General features: G+C 44.3%; 1 non-coding gene and 1 pseudogene across 1 annotated transcript; both read left to right on the forward strand.

Annotated features, from left to right (window-relative positions):
- Positions 1 to 6,652, forward strand: part of LOC142438854 (large ribosomal subunit protein eL20 pseudogene) — a 47,122-nt pseudogene extending 40,470 nt beyond the window's left edge.
- Positions 6,653 to 11,744: 5,092 nt separating this feature from the next.
- Positions 11,745 to 11,908, forward strand: LOC142437989 (U1 spliceosomal RNA). The gene has a single exon (XR_012782481.1). It is a non-coding gene; the product is annotated as a U1 spliceosomal RNA (small nuclear RNA).
- The last annotated feature ends 5,188 nt before the right edge of the window (positions 11,909 to 17,096 follow it).

A 17,096-nucleotide genomic window follows, 5' to 3' on the forward strand; every position in this document is an offset into this window, starting at 1 on the left:
TTTAGCAACAGCGCTGCCCCATCTACTAAATACCAGTAACATCGCCCTAACTTGGGGCAGCCAAACACTTCTCTGGGCACTTGAACGGGTATGGAACGCAAAGCCCGAGTCACCAGCTCTCTCCTCAACAATCTCTGACTCCACGGGGCCTTTCCAGCTTCATTTTGTGGGAGAAAGAGGAGGATCCCCACTCCCCTAAACCCTGACAATCTCAGAAAGCCCCCGGGGCAGTGCTCCCCTGTCCTGTGGGGTCCTTAGGAATCTGCATCAACGTGATTCAGTGAGGAGTTCTCTGTTGGGTTGGTTTCCAGTAGCGAAGGCCTAAGAGTTGCAACAGCAGTTTTCATAAATACCCTTTCCAAGTACTCCAAAAGTCTCCATAATCTCACTGTGAAATGTGGGTGGGGTGGAACCCAGGGCCTTGGAAAGTCCGTTGAAGTGGAGACAGAGGAGCCCCGTTGTCACACGTGGTTGTGCAAGGAGACTGCGTGCACATGATGCCACACCCGCGCTACGTACAGCATCGGCACCAAGTGTCTCTGGGCAGAATCACCAGACACTTGGGGATAATTTTCCCCTCGGGATGGGAACTGGATGGTTGGGCAATGAGGAACAGAAAAGCCTTCCCTTTTGTTGTTTCTGAAGTCTGAATCATATTAGTACCTATAGGGTTATTTTATAAAGGGATAGCAGGGTGGGCTAAGAATTTAAAATTCTTTATAAGAAGAGGCCACGTTGCATAAGAAGAAGCACATTCAAAGAGGCTGAATTCTGGGAAAGTGAGAGGGACCAGCTTTTCTGTGCCCCTGTGGGACCTGAGGTCAAATTAAACCGGGTGAAAGCAGTTTGCATGATTTTTTATATAGTCACTGCAAGTCCACAGACCGATCCCCCTTCTGAAAGAGGGATGGAAAACATCTAACTCTTTCTACCAGGAGAATACAAAATTGATGTATGCCCTCTTTCGTTCTTCCAGTAAATATGTGAGCACCTGCCATGTACGAAAGGTGGTACAGTAGTTATGAGTTGAGCTGCTAACTGCAAGGTCAACAGTTCAAAACGACCAACCACCCTGAAGGAGAAAAGATGAGGCTTTCTACTCCTCAAAAACCCACCAGGGCAGTTCTACCCTGTCCTGCCCAGTGCTGAGAATACAGCACTCACCAAAAGAAGTCTCCTGGCCTTGAGGAATCATATATACTAATAAAGGGGGAGAACAGGAGATGAGAAATAAATATGTAAATGACACGGTATGGTAGTGAGTGAGAAATGCTAAAGAGAAATAAAATAGTAAGGAAGCTGTAAGGAATTCCAGGTGGGGAGGAGAGGACTGGTTTTAAATAGGTAGTCCAGGAAGGGAGGGTCAATGGCAGGTGATTTTTGAACCCACTCCTAATGAAGCTGAGGAAGGGTGATTTTCAGGCTTTCACCCAGAACCTCATGCTTAGTGGCTCCATATTTAATCTGATGCTGTTTGGGCATCATGTTGAAGCTCTGAGTTGTTGAAAAAGAGATCGCACAAATTTATTTTAGACTAGAGCCCCAAATTATGGAGCTAGTCCAACTTTCAGATAATGAGAAGACTAGCTGTCCAGGTTAAGTGAATGGCAAGGAGCATATCTGGAGTTTTCAAAGAGCAAGGAGACCTCAGGACTGAAGATGGAGTCAGAGTAGCAAGAAAAATACTGACATATAGTATATGGCCATTCAAAGTGTTGGCTCAAGGCCCTGGTGGTGTAGTGGGTACACGGTGGACTGCGAGCCTCAAATATGGCAGTTTGAAACCACCAGCAGCCCCTTGGGAGAAAGATGAGGCTTTCTACTCCTGTAAAGAGTTACAATCTCAGAAACCCACAGGGGCAGTTTTACCCTGTCCTATGGGGTCCCTATGAGTCGGCACTGACTTGATGGCAGTGATTTTTTTTTAAGTGCTGGATGGGGCCCATGTGGTTCAGTGTTTGCTTCTCACCTGATATGTGGGAGACCTGGGCTCAGTTCTCAGCCAATTCACCGTGTAAATAACCTCTGCCTTTGTAGCAGTGAAGGTTTGCATGCTGTTGTGATATTTTTTGACTAAGACAGACTAGGAAGAAGAGCCTGACTGGCTACCTGAAAATGAGCCAATGAAACCCTACTTAGAATGGTCCAATTTACAACCAACAAAGAGGATGGCACAAGACTGGGCAGCATTGCATTCTGTTGTTAACCGGGTCACTGGAAGAGCTTGCTCAACAGCAGCCAACAACCACAACAGGGGCTGGGCTTTTCCCGAGATGGGAACAATTGGTGAGTTTTGTGTAGAAGAGGGTCCCAACACATTCAGAGCAGAAATAAATGAATTGAGAAAATAATGGGGAAAATCAACATGACAAGAAGTTGGTTCTTTGAAAGGATTAAAAAAATAGAGAAACCTTCAGTGGAGAGCAAATGTTTTGAGAATGATGAGGGCAATGAATGTACAGATGTGCTTCACACAATTGATGTATGTGTGGGTTGTGATAAGAGTTGTGCAAGCCCCTAATAAAATAATTAAAAGTAAAATAGAGAAACCACTAGCAAACTTAACTATGGAAAGTCAAGAGGAGATGTAAGCATCAAGAATGAGAGATTATGTTAAACAGGGTTCTCTAGAGAAACAAAACCAAGACACTTGTGATTATATGTATATATGAGGATAGATATATACAACATGAAGGAATATAACAGCTAATTAGTCCACACAGCAATACAGAGGGCTCACTCAGTTCAACTCACTTCCATAGAATAGTTAATATGTTGGAAGTCCTTCAACTCTCAAGGGCCTCTAGGTCCAAGGTCAAGGAAGCAAACAGTTGAGTCTTCCATAGCGCAATGCAGGTAGTACAGTCACAGGCAGCAAACAACAGGGCAGGTCAACAACAGTCAGCAAGGCTACGGTATCTGACAGTCTGAGCTCAAGTGATGTATACACCAGCAGCATAGTGAAGCAGCATAGTCAAGAACCTCAAGCTCTAGTGACACGATCCCTGGGTTGGCAGTCCCACAGGTGGTATAGCTCACAAGCAGAAGCAGAGAACTTGCAGCCACATGCTGTTGCAAGCACCAGAGACCAAGAGAGAGAAAGGTGGGGCTTGCCAAACCTTTTATCTTTTTGCCCTCCAATCAAAACTGTGACCTTATTAATCTCACAGGTTCCTAGTGGCCAGGTAGGCACAATAAATCTACCTATCACAGAGATGAAATGTGGGACACCACAAAAGAACCTAGTAAATTAAAAATAATAATAATAACACTACAAAAGACTGTACTCCAGCAAAATTGAAAATCTAGATTAAATGGACAGATTTCTAGAAATGTACACTTTACCCAAATTAGTACAGATCTCAAGAGACCCATTAACAAAAGAAGAAGTAGATCAGATCATTTAAAATTTTGTAACAACCCAGTCAGGGTGTAGTGTAGCACTGATGAAACATACAACTTTCCTCTAGTTCCTAAATGCTTCTTCCCACGCCCCCCTCCACCCCACCCCCCACTATCATGATCCCAGATCTGCCTTACAACTCTGGCTAGACCAGAGGATGTACACTGGTACAGATAGGAACTGGAAACACAGGGAATCCAGGACAGATGGTCCCTTCAGGACCAGTGCTGAGAGTGGTGATACCAGGAGAGTGGGGTGGGAAGGGGGAACCAATTATAAGGATCTACATATAATCTCCTCCCTGGGGGTTGGGCAACAGAAAAGTAGGTAAAGGGAGATGTTGGACAGTGTGAGATATGACAAAATAATAATAATTTATAAGTTATCAAGGGTTCACGAGGGAGCAGGAAGTGAGGGAAAAATGAGGAACTGATAGCAAGGGCTCAGGCAGAAGGCAAATGTTTTGAGAATGATGATGACAACAGGTGCAGGTGTGTGCTCGACACAAGGGATGGATGTATGGATTGTGATAAGAGTTGTAGGAGCACTCAATAAAAGTAATAAAAAATGAGAGCTCTAATTAACATTAGCAGAGAAATACTCTGGAGACTTCAGTAAACTCTAAAACAAAATAGTGATGCGCATCAGGTCACCATGAGTCAGAACCACGTCAGCGACACCGAACAGCAGGAAGAAAGCTTTATACTGGTCTACACAGCAGAAACTCACTACTGCCAGAGAGATGATTCGGACTCATAGCAGCCCGAAAGGGCACAGCAGAACTTCCCCTTTTGGGGTTTCCGAGGCTATACATTATTATGGGAGCAGAAAGTCTATTTCTTCCATGGAGTGACTGGTGGATCTGAACAGACTTTGTGGTAGGCAGCCAACACATAACCCATGATGTCACTAGGACGTCTTACTATACAGCATAAACACTGCTAACTTCCCAAATTAAAATCAACCCATCAATGAATTCCCAACATACCTGGTTTCAAAGTTTTGGGACTTGAACCTTGCTAAAAGAAAGAAAAAAAGGCAGCAGCCAGTTCACCCTAAAATTCTGGCTCTTGCCGAATGCTTCCCCCATAACCACAAGCTCAGGAGAGACCGTGCAGGCCGTCTGAGTATACTACCCCAGGAGAATGAGTATCTGGGGCTCCCATCCCTCCGTACCCGCGGCCCTCACTGGTGGGGCTACAGAGCTCTAGGGTTAGGACAGCACTTGACTCCTGATCTTAATTTCTGTATTCATTGAGGTTGCACTGCTGTAATAAATAAAACCCAAACAAAATCTTTCAAGCCAAACAAACCTTTATTTCTCCCCTATGCAATGTTGTAGGGAAGCTATTCCAGGTTGGCCAGCAGCTCTGTTCCATAGAGTCATTCCGGGACCCCGGAGCTCTGTTCGCCAAATCAGCACTATACTGCCTCAAGAGAAAGGGAGACACGTATAGGCAGTCTCCTGGGTCAGTCTGGAAACAGCACCCTTCACTCCTATGTACATTTCATCGGGGAGAACCTATTGACAGAGACACGCCGAATTATGAGGGCGCTTAGGAAATGAATACGGCTGACGATATCTGAACAGCCGAACATTCTCTAGAACACTCATTCAAGCAATGCCAAGTTGTCCTTTGGGATTGCTAATGAGACCAAAAATGGAAATGAATAAGAGCTAGGGTCATCTGTTAAGGCCGGGGGAAAGCTTTAAGGCAATCTGGAAGAGAGAGGAGTGATATTACTTTGGTATATGGAATATAAATGGTAGTGGAGGATAAAAAAGGAGATGTTTAGTAATATTACTGCAATCTGCAAATGCCTTTCTTCCTGTTTGGGAGAAATATGAGGAAAGCCTATTGGGAAATATGAGGAAATTTTGAAAGCAATTTCAAAATTATTTTGAAATTGCATTTTTATTAATGAGCTATTTCTTTGAGCCAGGGTGGGTCACGGATGTACATGTGCAGCACGATGTTAAGTTGCTTTGGCTGAAGCGCCAAAATCGAACATGTATTACCTGTCAACGTGAATGCAGAGACAGAAGCAGCTGAATGAATTGTGCACATCTAAGGTAAAGGGGCTTGGGTCTTTGAAGATCAGAATGGTTTAGGAAGATTTCTGTATTCCACCCACTCTAAGGAGTATAGAGGAGGGGTACTTCTCTCCTCATTGTGAGACAGTCTCACAGAGACCCGTTTAAGGTTTGAAATATTCCCTGGATTTGAAGGTTTCTGTTTCCTGGTGTGAAATACGATACAGTGATTGAATGAACACCTGGGCTGTGTGGAAGCCAACTCTCCTGCCCAATGATGGCTGGGGTGATGTATCAGTGTTTGCCATGGCCTGTGCATGGGCCAGCAGCCCTGGGGTGCAGTGAGCTACTTATTGAACTGCTAAGCACACAGCAGTTGTGGCAGAAAGATGGTGCTTTCTGCTCCTATAAAGAGTTCCTGCAAAGCTATGGATAGATGTGTAAACACAGGTGTGCGCTTATGTAAATATATTAATTCATAAAAATAGAGGTACTGGCATGGGTATAGATATTTATACGGCAATACGTTGAGGAAGTGGACGGACTTTGGGCCTCTGCTCAAGCCCTCCCTCAACCCAAGAACACTTTGTTCTAACAACCTGGCATTCTTTGATGCTCACCCTCCGGGCACGATCGCTGAAGACAAAATCGATGCACAAACAAATGTGCTAAAGGAAGCTGATGGTGCCCGGCTATCTAAGATATAGCGTGTGGGGTCTTAAAGGCTTGAAGTTAAACAAGCAGCTACAGAGGACCACGATAAAGGCTTCAGGCACGCTTCCTGAGTACAAGGCGGTGGGCCACTGCCTGCCTACAACCAAGTGCTGGATACCGCCACTCTACCACATGAGCATCTTCACCCCCAACCATATCATCGCTGTACTGCGGGCAGGTGTTCGAGAAGCCCCCTCTGCGGGTTAAGAACTTTGGCTGCACTACGACTCCCGCTGCAGGACCCACAACATGTACCGGGAGTACTGGGACCCCAGTGCCATCATCCAGTGCTACCATGACATGTGACACAGGTGCTCAGCACCAAGCCTGTGCCCATTCCATCCAAATCATGAAGGTGGAAGAGCTTTCAGCCAGCAAATGCCTCTGTGCTGTAGTCAAGCAGTTCCATGACTCCAAGATCAAGTTCCCACTGCCCACCAGGTCCTGCGGAGCCACCACAAGTCCGCTTCACCACCAAGCGGCCCAACACCACCTTCTAGGCACAGCTCTCCCCCACCCCAAGTCTGCCCCATAAAAGCACACCAGCCTGTGTGATCATGAGGTGTCAAAGGGATTAGGGAACAGGCATGCAAGATGCAAAACAAACAAAAAATATATTGTTGAGAACGAGGGGGGTCGGAGCAGACTTAAAACCCATCTGTAGATAATGCGACATCTCATCACAGAAGGATCACAAGAAAGGGATGAGACAGACAGGGTGAAGTATAGCTCTGATGAGACATACACTATTTCTCTGGTTCCTTGAGGCCTCCTCATCCCCCACTATCATGACCCCAGTCCTGCCTTTCACTGTGGGCTAGGCTAGAGCATGTGCACAGGTACAGACAAGAGCTCAGGATAAAGGAAATCCAGGTCAGATAAACCCCTCAGGAACTGAAATGGGAGTAGCAATACCCAGAGGGAGGGGGACAGAGGTGAGGGGGTCAGCAGGAGGAGAAACTTTGGGGGAAGGGAGACAGTGGTTGGTGTAAGATATGAAAACAATAATGATTTATAATTTATCAAGTGGTCATGGAGGGTGGGGGGAGTAAAAAGAAGCGCTGATACCAAGAGCTCAAACAGAATTTAAATTTTTAGAAAATAATGATGAAAACATATGTATAAATATGCTTGATATAAGTTGTATGGATTATTATGAGCTGTAAGAAGCCCCAATAAATGATCTTCAAAAAAAAATTTTTTAATTACCATCTTAGAAACCTTTAGAGGCCCTGCTCTAGAGGGTTGTTGTGAGTCGGACTCAAATCAATGGCAGTGTTTGGGTTTTATATATGGGCCACAAAAGGGGGAGAGAGCTGGTCCTGAGCCCATCCACATGCTGACCAAAGAGGACCTTCAAGAGACGTCATTGGGCCCCTACAGAAATTTGGAATGGAAACTGTCCCAGGAAACCCAGAGCCCAAGGGAATAAAATGCACCATCTATATCATGAGAGGAGTCATCTGTGAAGCCCTGGAAGAAGCCAGCAGAACCGCCCATGAGAGAGACAATATCATAGAAAATTCTAATCCAGTACTAGTCACGTTAGACCCTTTCTTTCATTCATTTATTCAACAATAAATATTGATTGAATACCTACTACAAGACAGGTACTGCTCTTGGGCCTCAGGTATGTCAATGAGGTATTCCTATGGAACCTACATTCCTGAAAGTAGTGAGTAGAGAGAAATGGCAATCGAACCCTAACCCTAACGCTAGGTCTAACCCTAACCCTAACGGTAGGTCTAACTCTAACCCTAACACTAATGCTAGGTCTAACCCTAACCCTAACCCTAACCTTAACGCTAGGTCTAACCCTAACCCTAACCCTATCCCTAACCCTAACGCTAGGTCTAACCCTAACACACACAAAAATGATCATATGAATTCCATAGTATGAGAGAAATTGATAAATGCTACGGGAGCAGTGAGCCATGGTTGCACAGCAGGTAAACATCCACCTGTTAACCAAAAAGGTTGGCGGTTCAAGCTCATCCCGCCACTCCTCAGAGAGAGAAAGATATGAAGATCCACTACAATAAGGCTCACAGCCAAGAAATCCTGTTGTGTAACTGCTCTGTAACACATGGGCTTGCTGGGCGTCAGAAACCAACTTGACAGCTAGCAACAGTGACGGGAAGAGGAGCAGAGTAAAGGCAATGAGGGTTGTTTTTTTTTTTTAATATTTTACTCTGAAATAATTTCAAACTAATAGACAGCCACAAGAATATTACAGAGCACATCTATGTATTCCCTATGTGTGACATATATGTTTACATATATGTTTACACTGACTTATTACCTAGCTATCAATTTGTTATCAATATGGAAATTACTATTTTATAATATCAGTTATAATCCCTTGCTGTTATTATTTATTCTGGATATCGAGTTTTTTTCTTAGCACATCCTTACTTTTTAGCATAAAATTCTCCAGGGCTATCCTGTGGATAGCCCCAAGGGTCCCTGGTTTCTTGGAGTGGTGAATGGTATTTAAAAATCAACATCTGGGTGCTAGGTGTGTTCTTTGCCATGAGAAAGAGATCATCACACTTTTAGCAAAGCTAGAAATACACACACATTCATAACAATACCTCTGATCCTAATGCAACCCCAACAGCAGGCTGTCCTTAGTTGTGAAAGATTAAAAAGGAGGCCATACACGTTTATTCATATGACTGATGAATACTTGTTCTTCACAGGCAGCTTGTTCAAAGAGGATGAAGCTCAGCATGGAGCTGCGCCAAGCAGCTGAGTTTATTCTTCCTGAATTTACTGCTCAGGTAAGTCCTCCCACCTCCCCAGGAACAACATGGGTAAAGGAGGAGAGACCTTCCCTTCTTGCATCTGGATTTTGTTCAGTTTATTAGTCTGCACCCCTATTATTACAGAAGAACTCATCCTCTCCCCATAGATTTTCCCCTTTACATACACCATTTCTTACATCATTAAATAACACCTCTCTTCCAAGTCTCACTTGACTTTTCAGCAACATTTACCCATTGCTGGCTTTCCTCCTCTCTAGCATATGTAACATCACCCTCTTCCTCATCCTCTCTCCAACTTCATTGGCAGCTTCCTTTCGGTTTCTTTTTCTACTTCCCCTCCCTTTCCAAAACCCAAACCAAAGCCATTTCTGGTGAGTGGATAAAAAAGAGTAGACCCCCCTCCAAGGATTGCCAAGGCCAAACGCTCTACAGGTGCAGACTACCGCATCCATCTTCCTCCTGCGGGGCTGCTGCGATCGAGCCACTGAGCTTTTAGTTACCAGCCAGGTGCTTAACCACTGCACCACCAGGATTCCTGCTCTCCTTTCTCAATCTCAATTATTGACAAGATCAATAGTAGGGTTCTCTGTGCTGAATCTCATACTATTGTCTCTCTATATTTCAAATATGTGATCTCAAAAGTCATGTACCCGTTCTTGATTTCCAAACATGCCCTTAAGTTTAGACCTCTGGTCTGTCAGACACACATTTCACCAGCAAGTCTATCTCCTCTTAGACCTCTAAGAAACGTCTCAACATAAGAAGCAATGGCAGAGGCTGGGTTAGTTGTAAACCAAATTCTTTTTATTGAGGGCATCCACCTAAGCATTTCCTAGCTTCTTTTGGAGCTAGATATAACCAAGAGACTGGCAATGGGATGGGAATAAAAATTATGTAAACCCCTTCTTGATTAGCTAATTAAAAAAAAAAAAAGCTCTCTCAGGCAATCATCCACTCTCTCATTTCTCCATTTGCTGGCTAGCTCCCGAGGAGCCAGCAAGGACTCCACAGGTCTAGAGTTCAATTCAAGAATGAGTGCATAAAACATTATTTCCCAAATGCCACTTTGATTTATTTCTGAATAAGAAATTGCACTCCATAAAAAACCATTTCCATTAAACCATTGCTCTTTTGAGATTATTTGCTCAAAAACAATTGCCTGCCCTGATCATGACAGATGTTCAAGACAGAACCTGAATTTCCTACCCAGATTCCTTCCCCTATCAATTTTCTCTCTCTTGATAATTGACACCTTTCTTCCTTCGAACACTCAAAACAAAAAACCAAATTCCTTCCTTTTCCTTACCCCACACACTCAATTCATGAGCAAAGCCAATTGGTTCTATCTTGGTATTGTTACAGTTTTACTGAAATACAAACAACCCCAAGTTCTCAGTGAGTCAGATAAATATTTATAACACACACGTCTGCATCCTGTGACTGTACCAGGCTTGGCTGACTTTGGTTTTTCGGCCAACCTTGACTCCAGACTACAGATCAGGTTTAGGTCTCGAACCTGTGTGTCTCCTTTGGGGGCTCAGAATGAAGGAGCGATGGCTTCATGAGATGTGCTCTTTTCATGGTGGCAGAAGCACATATACACAAAAGTGGTCAGAAATTCACCATGCCTCTAAAAGCCTCAGGCCCCGATCACAACCATAGTCTGACATTATCTTGCTATTTTCATTGACAGGCTCCCCTAATAAAATATGAACTCCATTAATGTCTAGCATCTCTGAACATTTGATAAACGGTCACTAAATTAATATTAAGTGAACATATTCTGGAAAAGTAGGCTGTGAGTAGTCTGTTAAGAATCTTGAAAGGTCATGATAGAGTGTGGGCTTACCCTAAAGGCACTGAAAAGACAACTGTAAAGATAGATAGATGGTGGCTTTTGAAAGGGAAATTCATTACAAGGTTATTCTAATTGTCCGGTCAGAGGATTTTATCAGCAGATATTAGTAATCATGATGGCCCCCATGTGCTGAGTGCCCAGAGTAGTCTCAGACAATGGGCTGTGTTCACAGGAGCCCAGAAAACACTGATCAGTATACTCGTTTTGCAGATAAGGAGCAAAGTGAGGCTCGGGGAACGCAGGTCCTTTCTCCCAAGGCCGCACAGCTAAGTCCCTGGCTCTGCTGGGATTCCATTGCAGTACTATGCTATTCCCAACACCAAGGAGGGACGGGCAGGGCTGATGCCAGGTTTCTAGGTAGTGCAATTACTTGGAGGATGTCATTTGCTGAAATTACATGATGGCTTGACAGGAAAGGCAGTGCACGTAGGTTTGGAGTCCTTGGGCCGTCCAAAGAGCTACAGACTCAACTACTAGCCAAAAGGTTGGTGGTTCAAACCCATCCATAGACACCTCAGAAGCTCTGCTTTGAAAAAGCCTCAACCTTGATGCCCCTGTTTGGCAGCCCTACTCTTGCACACCTGTGGTCACCAGGGGTCAAAATTGATTGGGGGAGCAGTTAACTAACAACAGCATGAGGGAGAAGCCTGTTGATAAAACAGATGTATTGCTTGAAATACAAATGGGCTCTGGCTAGCTTGCTGAGCCGGAGAGTTCTTAGGAGGCTTTGAGGAGCAGAGAGAGCTGGCAGTAGGCTTTGTGCCCAGGTAGCTCCAGAAGGCTGGGCAATGGGAACTAGTCATTCATTTATTCATTCAGCAAATCATTTTTGAAAACTTGCTCTATTCCAGGTCCTACAGAGCCCTGGGGACCCAAGAGAAAAAGTACCCTCACAGTCTCCCATCCTCAAGTAACTGACATTCAGAGGAGGAGCAAATTTATTAGCTAAATAAAAATATGTGTTGAATACTTACCCAGCAGGAGAGATACCATGATCACGAAGGTGGTTTTCCCAGGGCAAGGCTCACCCATTGCACTCCAGATGTGCTGACCCCTGCAATGTCCCCAAATGTGGGAAACTCGACTGCATAATTTGCAGTCGTGGGGGACTGCGTTCGCGGTCTCCCCTTTAAAAAATGAAAAATATATATATGCGTGTGTGTGTGTTGAGTGGTAGTAATGAAACAAAGAAAGGGGACAGGGACTTCCGTTTTGTTGTTGTATCAGAAACCCCACTGTTGTGGTAAGCATGATTGAAAATTACACGTATCCCCATTCCCTCCAGGGTCAGAGTCCCGAAAGCAAGCACCAGATGGGCAAAGCGAAGACGCGTGTCTCCCTTTACTTTCATAGAGAAGTAGGTAATTATTATTTTGCAAGAACATATCAAAATGAGAGAGAATTTCCCCCAAAGTGAGGAAGGTTTGGATTCCAGACAGCCCAAACAGCCGCAGATGTAGATGGATTAGGAGGGGCGAGCCAGAGACAAGCATAAGAAGACACCATAGAGGAGGGCTGCGCCTTCGGGAAAACCATGGCCATATTTTAGAGGCAGGCAGACAAAGAGGGACCACAGAGTGAGAGTGGGGCCCTCAGAATCCGGAGAGAGCCCTGCCTGAGAATCCAAGGATAGAGAGAGCGTTTATGAGGCAAATAGTGACCTTTGTAAGAGCAGTTTCAGAAGAGGTTTGGGAGCGGAAGCCAGATTGTAAATGGAGAAGGAATTAGTGGGGCGTGAAGCAGGGGCAGAGTCACCTCTAGGCCAATGTGTTGCACATCATAATCCATGTTGTTGTACAGCGACTTGCCAACTATATTCTCCTGCCACAAAAGGCACACAGGACTTCACCCTCGCTTCATTTGAACTTCACAATAACTTTGAGAGAGAAGTTTATTCCCTTTTAGAGAGGTGGAGGAAACTGATATCCAACATTCAGTGTTGGAGAGGATTATAAATTTTTTCCTGAATGATCTACTTAATAAATAACAAAGGATTTTAAATGTATATATTATATAACAAAGGTTATATAATATATATATACATACTCTGATCCAGAAATTACTCTTTAAAGGAATTTAACCAGAAGAAATTATCATGAACATGCATACATCTTTCTAAGACTGTATGAAACAATTGAAAATAAGCTAACACCAAGGGAGGGTTTAATAAATTCCTACTAGGAAATGTGCAGTCATTAAAAATAATGTTGCATGAGGGAGGGGGGAGCGGGGAGGGAGGGGGAAAAAAAAGAGGACCTGATGCAAAGGGCTTAAGTGGAGAGCAAATGCTTTGAGAATGATTGGGGCAGGGAATGTATGGATGTGCTTTATACAATTGATGTATGTATATGTATGGATTGTGATAAGAGTTGTATGAGTCCCTAATAAAATGCAAAAAAAGAAAAGAGGAGAAAAAAAAGAAAATGATTAGGGCAAAGAATGTACAGATGTGCTTTATACAATTGATGTATGTATATGTATGGACTGTGATAAGAGTTGTATGAACCCCTAATAAATTGTTTTAAAATAAAAATAATAAAGTTGCAAAATGAACAGTTAAAGAAATGATAGGGAATAGAGTTTATAATTTATGATGTGTTCAGAGAGGAGTAAGAAATTATATAGATAGTATAATTCTAATTTTACCACCACCTTAAAATTAAATATATATATATACTCCAAACTTTCTGCAATAAATAAACATTACTTTTGTATTGATTCTCTTTATAAGGTCCTGAGTAACTAAATTCATATCTGTGGTCACACAGAGATAGCTGAAAACTTCCTCCGGCTGATTTTTCTTTAAAAAACATAAAATACCTTTTATCGGAGGTTTGGCGAAAGTTTACAGGGGAAATTAGTCTTCCTTTCAATGTACACATCTTGCTTCGCAACATGGGTTGTAATCCCCTCAGTCTCGTGGCACTCTTCCCACCTCTTCAGTGGCTTCCCCATGTCTCTGTCCTGCGTTCCTACTCCCTCGGAGCTTTGTTTGGGGGCATGCTACCCTTTTGGTCTGGAATGGTTGACTGTGCTTAGACTGAGGAGGATGTTCCTCCCTGGTGGGATTGTTCGTGTTATAGGTGTGGTAGTTACATACTGTATATACTCGAAAATAAGCCGACCTGAGTATAAGCCGAGGTACCTAATTATTACCTGGGAAACCAGAAAAACTGATTGACTTGAGTATAGCCTAGGGTGGGAAATGCAGGATGTGAATTAACACAGACCAGAGGGGAGAGACATCCTTACCACTATGGGTGCTTCTGCAAATTGGAGCCTTCCACGTCATAGGATGGCTCTGATTGGTTAGATGTGAGTAAACAAACATTCAAAGCCCTGCGGTGTCAGTGGGGCTTTGAATGAACAGCAGAAGAACAGCAATCACCCATGAGATATTACACCTCGCTGGGGTACCACTGACCCGTGTATAAGCCGAACCCCAGTTTTTCAGCACACTTTTTGTGCTGAAAAACTTGGCTTATACACGAGTATATATGGTAATTCATGTCAACTTGAAGATATAGCTAAGTATAGTGGTGGTATTCAACCTGTTGACGATGCCTCCTTGTGCCTTCTCAGAAGGAGAGTCCTGGGAACCTTGACGGTGCCTCCTTGTGCCTTCTCAGAAGGAGAGTCCTGGGAACCTTCATCTCTCTCTGGCTTCACCTTGTTGCTGCCAGAGCCCTGGAGATTTGTCCACCACCATTGGATCAGCAAGACTGCACCTACTGGCCTGTGATCTTCCTACATTCTGCATCATTGGATGTGGCTGCGTAAGTGTGAAGAGGGACTTACGGACTGGTATTGGATTTATGGACTTGAGCTGTACTGGGTTGGGATGTTGTCCTGGTATATGATTACTTCTTGATAGAAACCCCTTTCTTACACACATGAGTGTCGCCAGATTTGTTTCTCTAGTCAAGCCAGCCTAAGACAATAGGTCTGTCCATTATTTGGCTGAAAGTTGATCTCCAAGCAGTGGGTTCATTTGACTGACCATAATCTCAGTGGTTCTACCAATCTCTAACAGATCAGTAAGTCTAGCTATTTTTTCTTTAACTTTAAGATTAAAAGAAAATAAAGAACAGGCTTCCTAGTTATTAGATTGATTGATTAATTGATTGATTGATACAAGCAAGTGGCTACAGTCGTTGGACTGCTAACCCAAGACCAGCTGTTTGAAAACACCTGACCCTCCTCGGGAGAAATGACCTGGCTTCCCATTCAAAGGGTGACAGTCTCAGAAATTCACCAGTGCAGAGCTACCCTGGTTGCTAGGAGTCAGAACTGACCCCATGGCAGTGACTGTTTTTGGCAACACCAAGGATAACATGCAACTCTTCACCAAGAGGAAAACCTTTACTCCTGATTTAAGAAGTAAAAGTGAGCATCATAAAAAAGGAATATCGCCGGCCTAAAACAATCAACTCTGCACCATAGAAACCCATCCTAAGCTAATTTTACATTTTTACAAGTTTAAAATTAAAATGTCATTGACAGCATACATCTTAATATCATGTCTGATCTTTTTCATGTCAGGCTTCTTTTTCTTAAAAGAAAATCAGGAAGTGGAGAAAAATAATAATGCAGAAATGTGTTACCTACTAACTTCCTTTCGATAGTCAATTAAAATAACCCTTGCATAACAAGCCTTAAACTATGCGATCATTTCTGTGCCTAAGAAAGGAAAGGAAAACATTTGTGAGAATGCTTGGAAATTGCTGAAACAGCAATAGCAAGGTTTTTTATAAGCCTTCAAAGTAGTTCTAGATGGCAATACAATGAAAACGACAAACACCTAGCCTAGAACTAAGTCTAGATTCCATCCTTTAAATTCAATTAAGTGTGATCCCATTCAAGTCCACTGATTCGCAACTTGAAATCGTTCTCAAGCACATTGTCATTGAGGGGAGACATGTATGCCCTACAGAAGAGATGGCAGGGGAGGCCCCGGCACACGGTAAAAGGGTGTTCATTGGGATCTGGGGCACTTCAGATACAAGAACACTGGAAACTTTGGTGACTTGCGCGACTGTTAGCACAAAGGCCTAGAGAATTACTTCCACGAAGCTCACAGCTGAGAAAAACCTATGGTGCGGTTCTACCCTCCAATACATGAGGCAAGTAGGTCAAGGCCAAAATCAAGTTCTCTTCCTGGCCTGCAGGGCTCATCCAAGAATTCACCTGGCCCTGAAATACTCCGTGTGAAGGGAACTGGGAATGTGTTCGCTACCAAAGTGGAATGGGCCCCTGAGCTCTTTGGTCCGGTTTGGGCTGGACCATGCCCGCCGCCAGCAAGCAGAGTGTCTGGCTGGGCAAGGGGGCCCATCACTCAGGCAGGACTTGGGTCCGGCTCTTGGCAAAATTGACTAAAAGTAAGGCCCTAGTTAAAATGTTTAAATCCGTTTTCTAAACTAATGTCGCTAAGTGTGACGCTGAGCGGTTCTAGTCCTAGACACTTCTCACTCAGGGTGCACAAAACACACACACACACACACACAAAGCGCCAGAGGCTGGGTTTCGGCGCAGGCGCAGTACAAGGCTGCAACTCACCGTTAGGGCGCAGTGCCTGCAACCACCGAGTGCACGAGGGCGCTGCTGGCAGAGGCACCTATGGCAAGCACTGACATTGCACCCTTATCCAAACATCTGACACCCATCTTTCGGAGAACTTTACCATATCCGCTCCAAAATAAGAGGCACTTCGTTAATCCTTTACATAACACATTATGGCACCAGGTGAAAAGGCACCCTCCTCGCTTTCACTGATGAAAATTGGTCTATGATGCTCTCAAAGTCAAATGTCCCACCCTAATTTCTACTCTTTCTGCATTCAACAGGGCAAGATCACACAGTTTGCTTTGCTCTATGGAGGCGCTCAAATACAGAGGTGTTTAACTGGCGGAATGATCCAGGGATGGAAACTGTTGGTGAACAGCTCAGCACATTGCATCCAGAGGACGCGCTTTTCTCGCCGCACCTGCCTTTGGCTCCTGGGCATAAATGGAGAACGTGCTGAACAAGGAATGCTCTGCCAATCCAATCTGAGAACTACTCAGTTATTGGGAGCAGTCGAGGGAGCCATCCGGGAAGGCACCTGGAGAAAAGCAGCAGCACATGGATTGGGGGGGGGGGGAGGAAGTGTAAAACTGTGACTGACCTAGAATTGGAAGAAAATTCAGCGGCCGCTTCGGAACCAGAGACCGCCAGCTAACAGCTCAGTGAGCACAGGCGCCTGGAGCCCCGCCTGGGGGCGTGGCCTCGCGGGCCGCCGGGCGGGGGCGGGGCTTGGCCGGGGCCCCGCGCAGCTCCGCC

The sequence above is a fragment of the Tenrec ecaudatus genome, chromosome 1, assembly GCF_050624435.1.
Source record: "Tenrec ecaudatus isolate mTenEca1 chromosome 1, mTenEca1.hap1, whole genome shotgun sequence".
Lineage (NCBI taxonomy): Eukaryota > Metazoa > Chordata > Mammalia > Afrosoricida > Tenrecidae > Tenrec > Tenrec ecaudatus.